At 40.8% G+C, this 15705-nt stretch overlaps 1 long non-coding RNA gene across 13 annotated transcripts in view; it reads left to right on the top strand.

Annotated features, from left to right (window-relative positions):
* Positions 1–15705, top strand: part of LOC147367752 (uncharacterized) — a 604096-nt gene that overhangs the window by 301960 nt on the left and 286431 nt on the right. For 12 of the 13 annotated variants that reach the window (XR_015132067.1, XR_015132069.1, XR_015132074.1 and 9 more), the window contains one exon: positions 1066–1160. This is a non-coding gene — a long non-coding RNA (uncharacterized LOC147367752). Of the gene's footprint in view, positions 1–1065; positions 1161–1493; positions 1594–2847; positions 2976–15705 lie in introns of those variants that run through there. The other variant, XR_015132066.1, reaches the window with a different exon arrangement.

Raw genomic sequence — 15705 nt, 5'->3', positions numbered from 1 at the left:
TTCTCCAGGGGGTCTTCCAGACCCAGGGATTGAACCCAGGTCCCCTGCACTGCAGGCAGATTCTTTACCAACTGAGCTACCATGGAAGACCAGGAAAAGAAGGGGCATGGTGAATCAGGTACTATGAGAAATCTCTGAAAGACAGAAAGCAGATGGATTTGGACTAAAGATGAAAGGACAATCTGGGACAGGTGTGAGAGGATCGTACCATGAGGTGAGAGCAGTGCTGAGAGTGTGTGGGTCCTGGGGCTGGAATAAGTGCAGGAGACACTGGGAGGGTGGGCGATAGGGGTCCAGAGAGGGGGCAGCCAGGTGTGTTGAGTTCACGTGTTGCTAGGGGAGAGGCCATTTGCTCCCAGGCAAAAGTAGCATGTGGGGTCTTTGAGCCAGAGAGATGGGCCCAACGTTCAGGTGGCTGGCAGTGCTGGGAGGAGCACTTTAAAAAGTATCCTTCACAATTATTAGTAAAAAAATTAGTAAAAAATTAGTAAGAGAGAGAGAAATCAGAGCACATGAAACCACAGTGAATGTTATGCAGACATTTGAGTTGGGAATGAAACAGGGTCACTGACTTAAGTCATTCAACAGATGAGAAATTTCAGCCTTGAGTCCTCACCACTTAGAGTCACAACCATCTCAGTTTTCCCAGGACTGAAGGGATTCCAGAATCACATTTACTGCCAAAACCAAGACGCTCCCAGGAAAACAGGGACAAGTTGATTACCCCACCACCATTCTTCTTTTTTTCATCCCATCAAGCAAAACAGTGGCTTATTTGACCTCTTGTTTCAAAGTTGCTCTGGCTACTCTGTGGCTCAGTTTTTTTTTTTTTTTTTTGGTCAATTCCCGATGTTGGTGAGTGGGTCTCAGATCACTTACATAAAACATCTTGTTTCCCCCTGTATTTATTGTCATCAGTGAAAACATTTACAATTATATGAATCTGGTAAATGTTGAATGAGATATGTGATCATTATGATGCACAGGAAATAGGAAACCCATATTGTATTTATCGTAATGATGTTTTTTTCCTGTGGCCAAACTAAGTTTTAGTTTTCATTCTAGGTTCTCCAGGTTCTATAACTGATGCTGATGTTCTTGCCCTCCTTAATTATATTGACCTTCTAATCAACTCCAGAGTGGAATTATATACACTTAAGGTAAGAAAGCAAAGTTCTGGGTCTGATTGTCTAGCAGTTGGAGATTTCTTGCCTCTAATTGCTCTTTGTGTCCCAAGTTTGAGGAAATATCTGTGGATATTCCTGGGTCCTCATCCAACAGATCTCTCCCTATCAGAGGGTTTCAGCAGCTGTGACCTATTACCCATTCACAAGTCAGGGTCTTTAAGCATCTGTAACTTTAATTAATTCATTCAATATTTGGTAAGTTGGCAAATGTTTTTTGAGAAACTACAATGTTCCAAAAAGTCTAGTGTTGAAGATTTAAGAGTGAATAAATTGACAGGATCTCTGATTTCACGGCATATATTCTAGTGGGAATGGGACACTGATAAAAGAATGAACAAAGACCTACAGGAGAAGCATAAACAAGAAAGCTGTCAGACAGTGCTGGATACTCAGTGGACAAATAAAGGTAGGTGCTGTGATGGAAATTTCCTAGGTAGTGGGTGACGACTTCTTGATGGTCAGGAAGGTATTTTAAGGAGGTGACATTTAAGCTGAAATTGAATGGTGGGGAACGGGCCATACAGAGATGGCAAATGGGGCAAAAATAGGCACACCTGTTAGAAGGAAAGCTAGGAACAAACTCACAGAAGGAAATAAGCCTGAAGTATCTGAGGATCAGCGTTGACTCATTGGAAAAGACCCTGATGCTGGGAAAGATTGAGGGCAGGAGGAGAAGGGGACAACAGAGGACTAGATGGTTGGATGGCCTCACCGACTCAATGGATATGAGTTTGAGCAAATTCTGGGAGTTAGTGAAGGGCAGGGAAGCCTGGTATGCTGTAGTCCATGGGTTTGCAAAGAGACAGACACAACTGAGTGACTGAACACCACCAACAACCTGAGGATCATCAAAAAAACCAGCAGGGCAGGAGCTGTAGGTTAGCCTGAGGTATCAGGAGGCTGTGGAGAGGAGTCTGAATTTTATGCTAAGTTAGTGATACATTTTTGGTGAATTTTGAGTAGAGGAGAGATACAGTAGGAATTTTAAAAAATCATTCAGATTGTGGTGGAGAGAAAGGATAGGAAGATCCAAATGTGGAGGCAGGGGGTTCAGTTAGGCTGCTGCAGTACTGGTCCAAGGAATGATGATGGTGGTATTGGCCTGAATGGTGGTGTTAAAGGTGGCAAGAAGGAAATGACAATGGAATATATGGTAGAAGTCAAGTCAGTGGGACTTGGGACTGATTTGATGTGGGAAGGAGGGTTGAATTGTGTCCCCCAAAGATATGACCACCTGGATCCTCAGAATGTGACCTGATTTGGAATAAGGGTCATTGTAGCTGTAACTAAGATAAGGATCTTGAGATAAGATCATTCCAGATTACAGTAGGTCCTAAATTCAATGTGAATGTCCTTAAAAGAAATGTAAAAGAAACAGATACAGAGACCTAGGGAGAAGATCATGTGAAGACAGAGACAGAGATTAAAATCATGCATTGACAAGTCAAGGAATGCCGAGGATTGCTCACAGCCAATAGAAGGTAGAAGAGGTGTGAATCCTTTAAAACCACCAGAAGGAATTAAAACTGCCAACATCTAGTTTTGGAGTTTTGGCCTCCAGAAGTGTGAGAGAATAAATTTCTGTGGTTTTAAGCCAAGTTTGTGGTAAATTTGTTACAGCAGCCACAAAAAGTCAAAAATATCTGCTGACTTTTTTTAGAGGATGATACCATTTACTGACATGGGGAAGACTGGGAGAAGAGCACCTCATCTTCTAGAGGTGGCAGGGGGGATGGAATTCCACATGAAGCTGAGTTCAGTTCTGGTTGGCAGATCCAGGGAAGAGGAGAGAGGTAAGCAGAGATGGTTCCAGGTCTAGGGCTCAAGTATGGGGAGAGGGCCAAGAGCACTGCTCAAGTAATAGCCTGATGGGGGATCTAGTGCTGCCTCACTCTAATATTCCTTCCCTTACTTGTGAATGAACTAGGGGCATTTACTTAATTTCTTGGAATCTCATTTGCTTCATGTTAAAATAGAAGTTTTAAAAAAAATGTAGCACCTTTATTTTAGAGGGAAGAAGATATCCTTTATTTTCATCATTTTCCTAAGATATTATTTTCCTCTTAGGAAAGATCAACACTGTCCTCTTTTTATTTCACATACAACATCAAGAGAATTAATTGAAATGCACGGATGCGGTTAGGGCTTCCCTTGTGGCTCAGCTGGTAAAGAATCTGCCTGCAATGAGGGAGACCTGGGTTTCATCCCTGATTGGGAAGATCCCCTGGCAAAGGGAAAGGCTACCCACTCCAGTATTCTGGCCTGGAGAATTCTGTGGACTGTACAGTCCATGGGGTTGCAAAGAGTCGGACACAGCTGAGCCACTTTCGCTAATCACTAATCTAATGTGGTTAAGGGGAAGAATTCTCCATCAGTGGAAGTGAGCTCTGTTACCTTGTAATATTTGGGAACACAAATGTGTTCCAGCCAGCTGAGATTTCCAAGTGCCTTAAATGTTATTTCAAAACATTTTCAGGAATTTCCTAACTTTTCATTCAAGGAAGTGCAAACTCCTCCATACTCGCTGCCACTGCCTGGTCCAAAAGGGATCACTTTACTGTAATATAGTGTTTATAAACACATCAACATATTTTATTGAAAATAATTTTCAAATTGAGAAATCTATGAAAAGTCTTTTAAATAAATCATTAAGGCAATTGCCTCTTGCTCTTCATGTAAGATCACAGATGCCATGATAAAATCAACGGAATTGCTCAACCCTCCTGTTGACTATAAATTTTCAGGATTCAGTCAGTAAGCCTCGAATGTGCTGACAGATTCTTTAGGGTTTGGTTTCTGCGGTTAGAAAACATCTAAGAAGCTGTAAATGATGGCCTCTCTGACTTTGCTCAAGCTATTTTCTCTGCCTCCCATTTTCCCATTGTCACATCCTTCCTGTCCACCCCCCACCCCGCCCCAATCCTTCAGAGCACTGCTTTAAGGCCCCATTTCCAGGAAAATCTCTCCTTTTATTGCATTCATGATGAGGTGGAGATGTTGGGAGAACTCTAGGTATTCCCTGCCCCGGCCCCACACCAGGCAGCTATGACCGTATTCTCCTTGAACTTCCTTCCCATGGCAATTTCTGTACCTCTGTCAGCTTGCTGACACTGTCTCCCATAAGTGCTGTAGTTTCCCTTTTCTTATTTCTTTCTTCCTAGCATCTTGATCTATACTATCTTCACCTCTGCACTCACTCATACAACCTTACACAATGAGGAATGGAAAGGGTCCGTGGGCATGGATGAATGGACACATGCTTGTAGGCATGCAGGCATACCGAATGCACGTGCTGTCTATAGATTTTAAAGTGGGCTTTCTTTGCCCACGTTCTTGCTTTGGCAGTATGCAGCAGGTGCAACATAGATGGAATGTTCTGGCACTTGGGTCTTTTTCACTGTAGCTTCTTTAACCACCAGTTTGGCTCCTTCTTCCTTACCTCTCAATTCTCCCTCGATTCCTTTTAACAGCTCAGTTCAGTTCAGTCGCTCAGTCATGTCTGACTCTTTGCATTCATGATGAATGCAGCACGCCAGGCCTCCCTGTCCTTCACCAACTCCTGGAGTCCACCCAAACCCATGTGTATTGTGCTGGTGATGCCATCCAACCATCTTATCCTCAATCGTCCCCTTCTCCTCCTGCCCTCAATCTTTCCCAGCATCAGGGTCTTTTCCAACGAGTCAGCTCTCCGCATCAGGTGGCCAAAGTATTGGAGCTTCAGCTTCAACATCAGTCCCTCCAATGAACACCCAGGACTGATCTCCTTTAGGATGGATTGGTTGGATCTCCTCGCAGTCCAAGGGACTCTCAAGAGTCTTCTCCAACACCACAGTTCAAAAGCATCAATTCTTCAGCACTCAGCTTTCTTTATAGTCCAACTCTCGCATCCATACATGACTACTGGAAAAACCACAGCCTTGACTAGACAGACCTTTGTTGGCAAAGTAATGTCTCTGCTTTTTAATATGCTATCTAGGTTGGTCATAAATTTCCTTCCAAGGAGTAAGCGTCTTTTAATTTCATGGCTGCAATCACCATCTCCAGTGATTTGGGAGCCCAGAAAAATAAAGTCTGACACTGTTTCCACTGTTTCCCCATCTATTTGCCGTGAAGTGATGGGACCAGATGCCATGATCTTCGTTATCTGAATGTTCAGCTTTAAGCCAACTTTTTCATTCTCCTCTTTCACTTTCATCAAGAGGCTTTTTAGTTCCTCTTCACTTTCTGCCATAAAGGTGGTGTCATCTGCATATCTGAGGTGATTGATATTTCTCCCGGAAATCTTGATTCCAGCTTGTGTTTCTTCCAGCCCAGCGTTTCTCATGATGTACTCTGTGTATAAGTTAAATAAGCAGGGTGACAATATACAGCCTTGATGTACTCCTTTTCCTATTTGGAACCAGTCTGTTGTCCCATGTCCAGTTCTAACTGTTGCTTCCTGACCTGCATATAGGATTCTCAAGAGGCAGGTCAGGTGGTCTGGTATTCCCATCTCTTTCAGAATTTTCCACAGTTTATTGTGATCCACACAGTCAAAGGCTTTGGCATAGTCAATAAAGCAGAAATTTTGAGATGATCTAATGTGATGTTTTCCAAAGCAAGAGATTATACCCTTGTATCACTGGGGTTGTTTTGATAAGGTACATAGATACAGTACTAAACACTATCGACTCATAAGAGGCATTCTCTTTTTAAAATTCTCCAGCTTTCTGATTAATCAAGGAAAAGCTGCAATTTGGATCCCAAATGTCTATATCACCTCTCTGTGACTTAATCATCTTTATTTATTCATTTCTTTATTAAAAAAAAAAGCATAAGCATGCACAAGACTCAAATCTTCTGTAGACAACCCTCTCTGTGAAGTGAGTTTTGTAATGCCTCTTTGTCACAGTGTTTATTTTTCATGTTTCATGATTACATGTGGCAAGGAATATTCATTTACCATTTAACATGGTAATATAAGGCTTCCATTTACACATTTATATAAGTAAAATTGTGAGTTAGCTAAAAGGGAAATAATGATACTTGTTGAGATCCACAGAGTCTCATGTTTTCAGAAGTCCATAGTGAAAAATAAAGATGCAGTCCCCACTCTCTTTAGCATTAATTTAATGAGAGTTGGGCCATAAAGAAGGCTGAGTGCTGAAGAATTGATGCTTTCAAACTGTGGTGCTGGAAAAGACTCTTGAGAATCCCTTGACCTGCAAGATCAAACCAGTCAATCCTAAAGGAAATCAATCCTAAGTATTCATTGGAAGGACTGATGCTGAAGCTGAAGCTCCAATAATTTGGCCACCTAATGTGAAGAGCCTACTCATTAAAAAAATATCCTGATTCTGGGAAAGATTGAGGGCAGGAGGAGAAGCCAGCAACAGAGTATGAAATGGTTGGATGGCATCACTGACTCAATCGACATGAGCTTGAGCAAGCTCTGGGAGATAGTGAAGGACAGGGAAGCCTGGTGTGTTGCAGTCCATGGGGTCACAAAGAGTCAGACACAACTTAGCGACTGAATAACAATGACAACAATTTATTGAACCTCACAATCTTTATGAATTACATTTGTCCTTCTAATTTGGAGCTTCTATTTCCACCAAGTACGTGACTTAGTTCTTCCTTATGACAGTGAACTCCTCAGGAATACATGATGCAATGGGAAGCCAGGCGAGGCTGGGATGTGTCAAGGCATTCCAGGTTGGAGCCACTCCTGCAGGCAACAGGTTTCATACAAGCCTCCCTCCATTTTATGAGGCGATTTAACTCATGGCGGATCCAGAAAAGAGCTAGTCCGCCAAATGCTTCCATGGCTTCTGTCAGAAGATGACTGGATACTACTCTTGAAAGCTCTCAGGACTTCATGTAATCCCTTTCCCCTTGCAGAAGTGGAGTGAAGCCACAATCTGATAAGTTCTTTGGGAACTACTTCCCCTCAATTGTCATCCTAGCTTTCACTTTTCTAAATCAAGTTGCGGGAAAAGATATTGGGGTCTGGTGAACATCTGGGTAACATATTTGTCAAAGGAATCTGTTTCTCTTTTCCTCTTACAATGAGGAAACTATCCTCCATTCCTAGGAAAATGATTAATGATAGCACGCGGAAGCCAAGAGTGTATGAGCTTTTACTTTACTTTCTTTCTTTCCCCCTCCTACCTGTGAACAGATAGGCTTTTCCTATCTGTGTTCTGGCTTGGGACACTCAACGTTCCAGGAATCTCTCAGGTCTGTTTCTTGAAAGGCCTGTGGATTTGCTGGTTGACTTCCTCTTTGGTATACTTAAGCAGTTATTTGTTGTAGATGATGTAGAAGTTTCTGAAGCATACAAGTCTGCTTTTGCCCTCCACTTCAGTTTCTCTCCATCTATATCAAGTGAAGGCAAACCACAGCCCAGACAGACAGAAAGGCATGTTCACAAGTGTGTTGTGACCTGAAAGAGTTGGGTGACTCATGAGTGAGGTCAGGGTCACCTCCTGTGGCCACCCGATTTCATATACCACAGAGATAACAGAGACCTGGTCCCAAGCCCCAAGCTCACCCCTTCCTGCAGTGGCTTGAGGCCTTGCAGCTCCCTCTTCAGTTTATAAGGCTTGGGAAGCATGGTCTGATGTGATGCATGCACATAGAAGTGGGGGTTTTGATGGCTTCCTGTAGCCTCATGAGGCCAATGTGGAATCTTCTCTCTCCCATGACCCTTGCCCCACAATCTTCACTTCCATTTCCATTTTTTCAGCTTGACTATTCTCCTCTTGTGTACCGCCCCCCCCCCCCCGCCCCCCCGCCCATTCCCATGCCTGAGCACAGGGGGCAACCTCTGTTGTGATCTGGGTCTATAGGCTGCTTCTCTTGCTTTATTCCTCCATATTTGTACCCCCTGCACTGACTGTTAACTCATTACTTCCCTTTTCCCTGTCCCCTCCTCACACGCAGAGTCCACAGAAGGCCTCAACTTATGGTGAAATCTGAGCCATGCTGTTACCACAGGGGATGTCTACATATATGCCTTCTGCAAAATAGTTTAACTTATAAAGGGCTAGTTCTATTTATGAGTATTAATGAATTAGAAATGGGAATAGAAAACATTATATTACATGAAGAAATGACAGAAATGATAAAATTTAGGAAACATTTAACAAGAGACTTACATAACATGTATAAACAATTCCGTTTTATTCTTATTTAAGAAACAAATGGTACCTAGTTTCTCCAAGACCTTGTAACCAGGAGAGGTCTGATTGCATCTGCTGAAGTGTGTCATTACTGTACTGGGGCAGTGTCCCTCTCCATGTGTAATACCTGATCATCACACTACGTAGTCTAGACTGTTTATGTACTTATATGAGCCCGTGTTACCTACATAATTAAGCAAAGCTTTAATAATAAAGAGAGAAGCGTTTAGTCAATGGCATACATTTTCTATAAGAGAGAGTGGTTAACAAGCTTATTAATAAGGTTAATGAGCACATTGATAAAGTTAATATGTTTATGCTCAGCAGGTTAACCACTTGAGGATACTGACGGTGCTTATTGTAAAACATAAAGGACTCTAGTAATTAGATCTAAATAGACGCTGAATAATTAGTTTCTTTTCATTTCGGAGACATAGAAGTAGATTTTAAGCCAGGGAGAATCTGACAGTCTCTTCAGGTAAGAGTAATTGAAGAAATACTGTACACTTCATTTCAATGTCTCTGTATAACATGTATTCCTTTTTAGTTTATAAAAGAGGTTATAAAAATAAAATGACAAAGCATTTTATATTACTGATGTTGCAGTGTTTATATAAGGTATATTTGTAAAATATGAAAAAATAAAAATTATACGTGTTTAAGGTATACAACATGATCTGATATACATAGTGAAATCATTCCTATGGCTAAGTTAATTATTAAATATAGTTACCATTTTTGTGTGTGTAGTAAGACCACCTGATATGTATTCTCTTAGCAGATTTCCAGTGTTCAGTATATCATTATTAATAAAGTTTATTTTCTGCTGTATTTTAAACTATAACATATAGTTAGTGCATTGTAAAATAGAACTTATGAGAATATGCAAATTTCTAGAGACTAAATGATATATAGTTAAAAATCAGAATAAATAACATTCTGCTTTAGATCTTAGGACTTCCCTGATGGCTCAGAGGGTAAAGCATCTGTCTGCAATGCAGGAGACCCGGGTTTGATCCCTGGGTCGGAAAGATCCCCTAGAGAAGGAGATGGCACTCCACTCCAGTACTCTTGTCTGGAAAATCCCATGGATGGAGGAGCCTGGTAGGCTACAGTCCATGAGGTCACAAAGAGTTGGACATGACTGAGCGACTTCACTTTCACTTCACTTAGATCTTAAAGTCAACATATCCCATAGATAATACATCTTCCCTTTAGCCAGTTAGTGAGCTGTTTTAACCTCTACTGATTATTTGTATGATAATCTCAGTGTAGAATGCAAAATGGTGTGAAGTTGTAAAAAATAACAGCAAAACAGTTTAACAGTGGTTGTGTGAGGAACTCTCAATTGCTAAAACATATATTCTTAGGTATCAGTTTTTTGAAAGCCCTTCAAAATATATTGATGACATCTGATTTTTTTTTCCAGAAATGTTTGTTGAGTTCTAAGCTGTTTTACATCATGGTCTATGGAATAGATACCTGAACACAGGCCATCCATTCTTATGGTGAAGACTAAAAGCTGTTTTTCATGGAGAAGTGAAGTTTTTCATGGAGAATCCTGGCTCAATCCCTGGGCAGGTAGCTCTCAGATAGATGGGCTGGGTGTAGATGGTGGCATATTTCCTGGTCAGGAACCCAGAGCCCACTAGGGCAGTGTTTTTAGACTGTGGGTTACAACCTACTGTTGTTACTGTTTAGTTGCTAAGTCAAGCCCGACTTTTTTGTGAAGCCCATGGACTGTAGCCCTCCAGGCTCCACTGTCCGTGGAATTTCCCAGGCAAGGATACTGGAGTGGGTTCTTATTTTTTTCTCCGGGGGATTTTCCTGAGCCAGGAACTGAACCTGTGTCTCCTGCATTGGCAGGTGGATTCTTTACCACTGAGCCACCTGGGAAGCCCTGCAACTCATTAGCAGGTCATAAAATTAGTTTACTGTACGGTTGCCCAATAGAAGTATGAGTTGTCTAATAATTTTAAAAAATTTCTTCTAACCACATGAAGAAAGCCGTTAACTTTAATTTTAATAATTTAATCTGTTATATTAAAATATTATTTTGACATATAATACTGAACTGAAGTGAACTTTAATATAAAATAAGAAATGAGAAAAAATAAGAAATAAAGGCTTCCTCAGTGATCAATGCAAAGAAATAGAGGAAAACAATAGAATGGGAAAGACTAGAGATTTCTTTAAGAAAATTAGAGATACCAAGGGAACATTTCATGCAAAGATGAGCACAATAAAGGACAGAAATGGTATGGATCTAACAGAAGCATAAGATATTAAGAAGAGGTGGCAAGAATACACAGAAGAACGGTACAAAAAAGATCTTCATGACCCAGATAACCACAATGGTGTGATCACTCACCTAGAGCCAGACATCCTGGAATGTGAAGTCAAGTGGGTCTTAAGAAACATCACTTTGAACAAAGCTGGTGGAGGTGATGGAATTCCAGTTGAACTGTTTCAAATCCTAAAAAATGATGCTGTGAAAGTGCTGCACTCAATATGCCAGCAAATTTGGAAAACTCAGCAGTGGCCACAGGACTGGAAAAGGTCAGTTTTCATTCTAATCCCAAAGAAAGGCAATGCCAAAGAATGGTCAAACTACCACACAATTGCACTCATCTCATATGCTAGCAAAATAATGCTCAAAATTCTCCAAGCCAGGCTTCAATGTACGTGAACTGTGAACTTCTGGATGTTCAAGCGGGTTTTAGAAAAGGCAGAGGAACCAGAGATCAAATTGCCAACATCCATCGGATCATCGAGAAAGCAAGAGAGTTCCAAAAAAACATCTATTTCTGCTCTATTGACTATGCCAAAGCCTTTAACTGTGTGGATCATAACAAACTATGGAAAATTCTTCAAGAGATGGGAATACCAGACCACCTGACTTGCCTCCTGAGAAATCTGTATGCAGGTCAGGAAGCAACAGTTAGAACCAGACTTAGAACAACAGACTGGTTCCAAATCGGGAAAGGAGTACATCAAGGCTGCATATTGTCACTCTGATTATTTAACTTATACGCAGAGTACATCATGCAAAATGCCAGGCTGGATGAAGCACAAGCTATAATCAAGATTGCCGGGAGAAATATCAATAACCTCAGATATGCAGATGACACCACCATTATGACAGAAAGTGAAGAACTAAAGAGCCTCTTGATGAAAGTGAAAGAGGAGAGTGAATAAGTAAAAACTCAACATTCAGAAAACTAAGATCATGGCATCTGGTCCCATTACTTCATGGCAAATAGACGGGGCAACAGTGGAAACAGTGACAGACTTTATTTTTTGGGGCTCCCAAATCACTGGAGATGGTGATTGCAGCCATGAAATTAAAAGACGCTTGCTCCTTGGAAGAAAGGCTATGACCAACCTAGAGAGCATATTAAAAAGCAGAGACATTACTTTGCCAACAAAGGTCTGTCTAGTCAAAGCTATGGTTTCCCTAGTAGTCATGTACGGATGTGAGAGTTGGACTATAAAGAAAGCTGAGCGCAGAAGTATTGATGCTTTTGAACTGTGGTGTTGGAGAAGACTCTTGAGAGTCCCTTGGACAGCAAGGGGATCCAACCAGTCCATCCTAAAGGAAATCAGTCCTGCATATTCCATTGGAATGACTGATGCTAAAGCTGAAACTCCAATACTTTGGCCACCTGATGCAAAGAACTGACCCATTTGAAAAGACCCTGATGCTGGGAAAGATTTAAGGCAGGAGGAGAAGGGGACGACAGAGGATGAGATGGTTGGATGGCATCACTGACTCAATGGACATGAGTTTGAGTAAGCTCCAGGAGTTGGTGATGGACAGGGAAGCCTGCAGTCCATGGTGTATCTAAGAGTCAGACACGACTGAGCAACTGAACTGAACTGATAAAATTATTAATGAAATATTGTACATTAACCTTTGGACTTATTTTTCAAAACCTGGTGTTTATTTTACACTGGCACCCTCCAATTCAGACTGGATATACTTCAAGTTCTCAGTAGCCACATGCAGCTATTTACTATCACACTAAACAACCAAGTTTGGTGCCTGCAAGTTTATTCATTGAAATATAATGGAGTAGTTTCAGCAGGCATTGCTCATAGTAAGGTAAATACTTTTTCAGGAAATGCAAGGTGTGTTTTTGAATGAGGGTTTTGGTTTATAAGTATGTTTGACAGACTCAGAGATGTAGAGCACAGAAAGGGGGAGGCAGGAAGGAAGAGGGATGGACTAGGAGTCTGGTGTTGGTAGATGCAAACTATTACATTTAGAATGGATAAACAGCAAGGTCTTAATGTATAGCACAGAGAGCTACATTCAATATCCTGTGATAAGTCATAATGGAAAAGAATATGAAGAAGGAATGTATATATGATATGTGTTTAACTGAGTCACATTGCTCTATAGCAGAGATTGGCACAATATTGTAAGTCAACTATAATTCAATAAAGAAAAAATTTAAAAGTATGTTTGAAAGCTGATATGGTACATTCTCCCAGCTAAGTATCTATGGAGATGTACTGAAGACAGTTGCTTTCTTGGCAACATTAAGAACTCCTTGGAGCACTTGCCAGGCTCACCACTTCTTGATATCTACTCAAACCTTAAATAGATATTAAGTAAGATTTAAAGGATTCCTTGGAGGACATGCAACTCACCAATTTGCATGTATGCTCAGACTTTTCTGGACAGATTCAAATCAACAGAGCTGGGGCCCTTGACTCTAATTGGGTTGTTTTTATTATACTTTGATGTGACATCATCATAATGATGTTCAAAGCTGCTATCACCATATATATGGGCACTTTAACACGTTGCTGCTGCTGCTAAGTCGTTTCAGTCGTGTCCGACTCTGTGCGATACCATAGACAGGAGCCCACCAGGCTCCCCCGTCCCTGGGATTCTCCAGGCAAGAACACTGGAGTGGGTTTCCATTTCCTTCCCTAATGCATGCAAGTGAAAAGTGAAAGGGAAGTCGCTCAGTCATGTCCGACTCTTAGCGACCCCATGGACTGCAGCCTACCAGGCTCCTCCATCCATGGGATTTTCCAGGCAAGAGTACTGGAGTGGGGTGCCATTGCCTTCTCCAAACATGTTGCTTAGGGAATGTGTATTGGTACAACACTTCTGGTAGGCAGTTCAGTGACACACATAAAAAAATGTGTGTGCCCTAGAACCCAGCACTTCTAGAAGTTTATTCTACTTCCAGCAATAAATATGTACATGAAAGTTCAGCTATACTAAATGCATTGAGGTATGTTGGATTGGATCCTGGAACAGAAAAAGGACATTGGTACAATAACTAATAAAATCTGAATAAAGTATGGAGTTTAGTTAATAATAATATGTCAAAGTTTGTTTCTTAGTTGTAATAAATATAACATGGTAATATGTCAACATTAGGAAAAACTGGGTGTGGATGTACGGAAACTCTATGTACTGCATTTGTGACTTTTCTGTAAACCTGAAATTACCCTAAAGCAAAATGTCTTTAAAATATTTTTTTTAATTCAATTTTTTTATAAAAATAAAGATTTTCATTATAGTACTGGTTGTAAAAGCAAGAATTTGAAAATAGCCTAAATATCCAGCCTTGATCTCATAGGATGAAATACCAGGCAGTCATTTAAATGATGTTGTAGAATTGTATTTGCGAACAAGTAAAGATGCTGTTAATATATTGAGTAAAAAATAACTTTCAAAATGTTGTTTTATTAACATGTATGCATACAGAGAATTGGCAGAATGTTCACCAAAATGTCAAGAGTGGTTATGTCTAGATCAGTGAGATTAGAGGAGATTTTTAAAAAATGTATGTTTTATGTGTATATGTGGTTTCTAGTTTTCCTTTATGGTAATTGTATTGATTTTTTTAATAAGAATTTTAAAATATTTTTTCTATTTTTAAAGAGCTTTATTGAGATATATTTCACATAGCATAAAATTCTTCCTTTTAAAGTGGACAATTCAGAGGTTTATATTTGCAGAAGCAGAATGGATGAGTCAGAGTGCCCCGACATGGCGTGACAGTGATGGGTGTGCTCTCACCACAAACTTGGAAAGAAGGGACTCAGCTTGCCCTCTGAGAATTAGGCTCAGAAATCAACATCAAAAAGTATTAGCATTGAATTACGTGAAATCTCTTTAAAGAATCCAAATGACTCACAGGCCAGAATTAATGCTGGCTACAACCAGAGTTGACATTCAGAAATGCAATCCAGGATGTATTTGTTGAAAAATAATTGATAAAGGATGAACGTGTCTGAAAGATCGCAGAGATGGCTGGTGCCCATCTCAGCAGTCCTCAGTTTCTCTTTCTCCATGATAAGTCCACCCAGTGGTGAATTGGAAGCATCATAATATTATCCTGCTGATAACAATAAGCATTTGCATTTAGATCAGGTTACTTCTCTGACTCTTATCAGGGTTAGGCCCACTGAAGAGCCTGCTGGTCTCTTGGCTCTCCATGTAGCCTGTCCACGGCTGGTCAGGCTGACATGAGCATCCATCCACTTGATGGTGAGTTTCCTCATTGTGAATTAGCAGATTTGGCAGCAAATTTGATGAATGTCTCTGTGAGCATTGTTAGAATGAGTCAGTGTTCTGGGTCCAGTCATGTTCATGGCTTTGACAGGAGGAATTTATGAACCCAGGAGGGGAGTGGCCAGACTGTGGACCCTGGGAATTGCCCAAGATAAGAGTCCCCTTTGGGCCTTGTCAGGCATCCTCTCAACCTCATTTCCTCAATACTATGAATTGTATTTCTCTTTGCATATGGCAGTTCATTTTTCTTTTTTGCAGTACCCTGCCATTCCATCTAATGTTGAGAAAACCAATATTGGACAAGAAAACCAATCTTGTTCCCCTGGGTAGGGCAGCAGAACCCAGTGAGGTGAATGCTACAGGAACCAGGCCAAAGGACTGAGAGAGACCTGGGACCCTGACCCGACTTCCGCTGGGGGTTGAGTAGTTTCAGGTATCTAACGAGGTTGGTCAGGATAGCTCATATCGCTGTCGCCATAGCTCTGCTGTGGTGAGAGAAACATTAAACTTGGAGTCAGCAGGGCTTAGTGCCATGATTTTGGCCTCTTTATCTGGGTGACCTTGCACAAGGCAACTTTTTGGGTCTTTGGCCATGAAGTTAAGAATACATGTTATGCATGATAATAATATGTACTGCACAGTATTGTTGTAAATTTAAATGCTATGATTGATGGAAAAGTATACTATAAGCTGAAAGAACTTGGTAATGCTATTTCTTTATTCATGAGCTGTCAGCGGAATTTCTTTGTGTGAGTGATATTTGAAATCCAAGCAAACTGAAATTTTTTATGTCCTGGGAAGTGGAGAGCCAATT

The sequence above is a fragment of the Bos grunniens genome, chromosome 8 (genome assembly GCF_055505025.1).
Source record: "Bos grunniens cultivar Pamir isolate PY7600 chromosome 8, Bosgru_T2T1.0, whole genome shotgun sequence".
NCBI lineage: Eukaryota > Metazoa > Chordata > Mammalia > Artiodactyla > Bovidae > Bos > Bos grunniens.
This window is presented reverse-complemented; position numbering and strand designations above follow the sequence as displayed.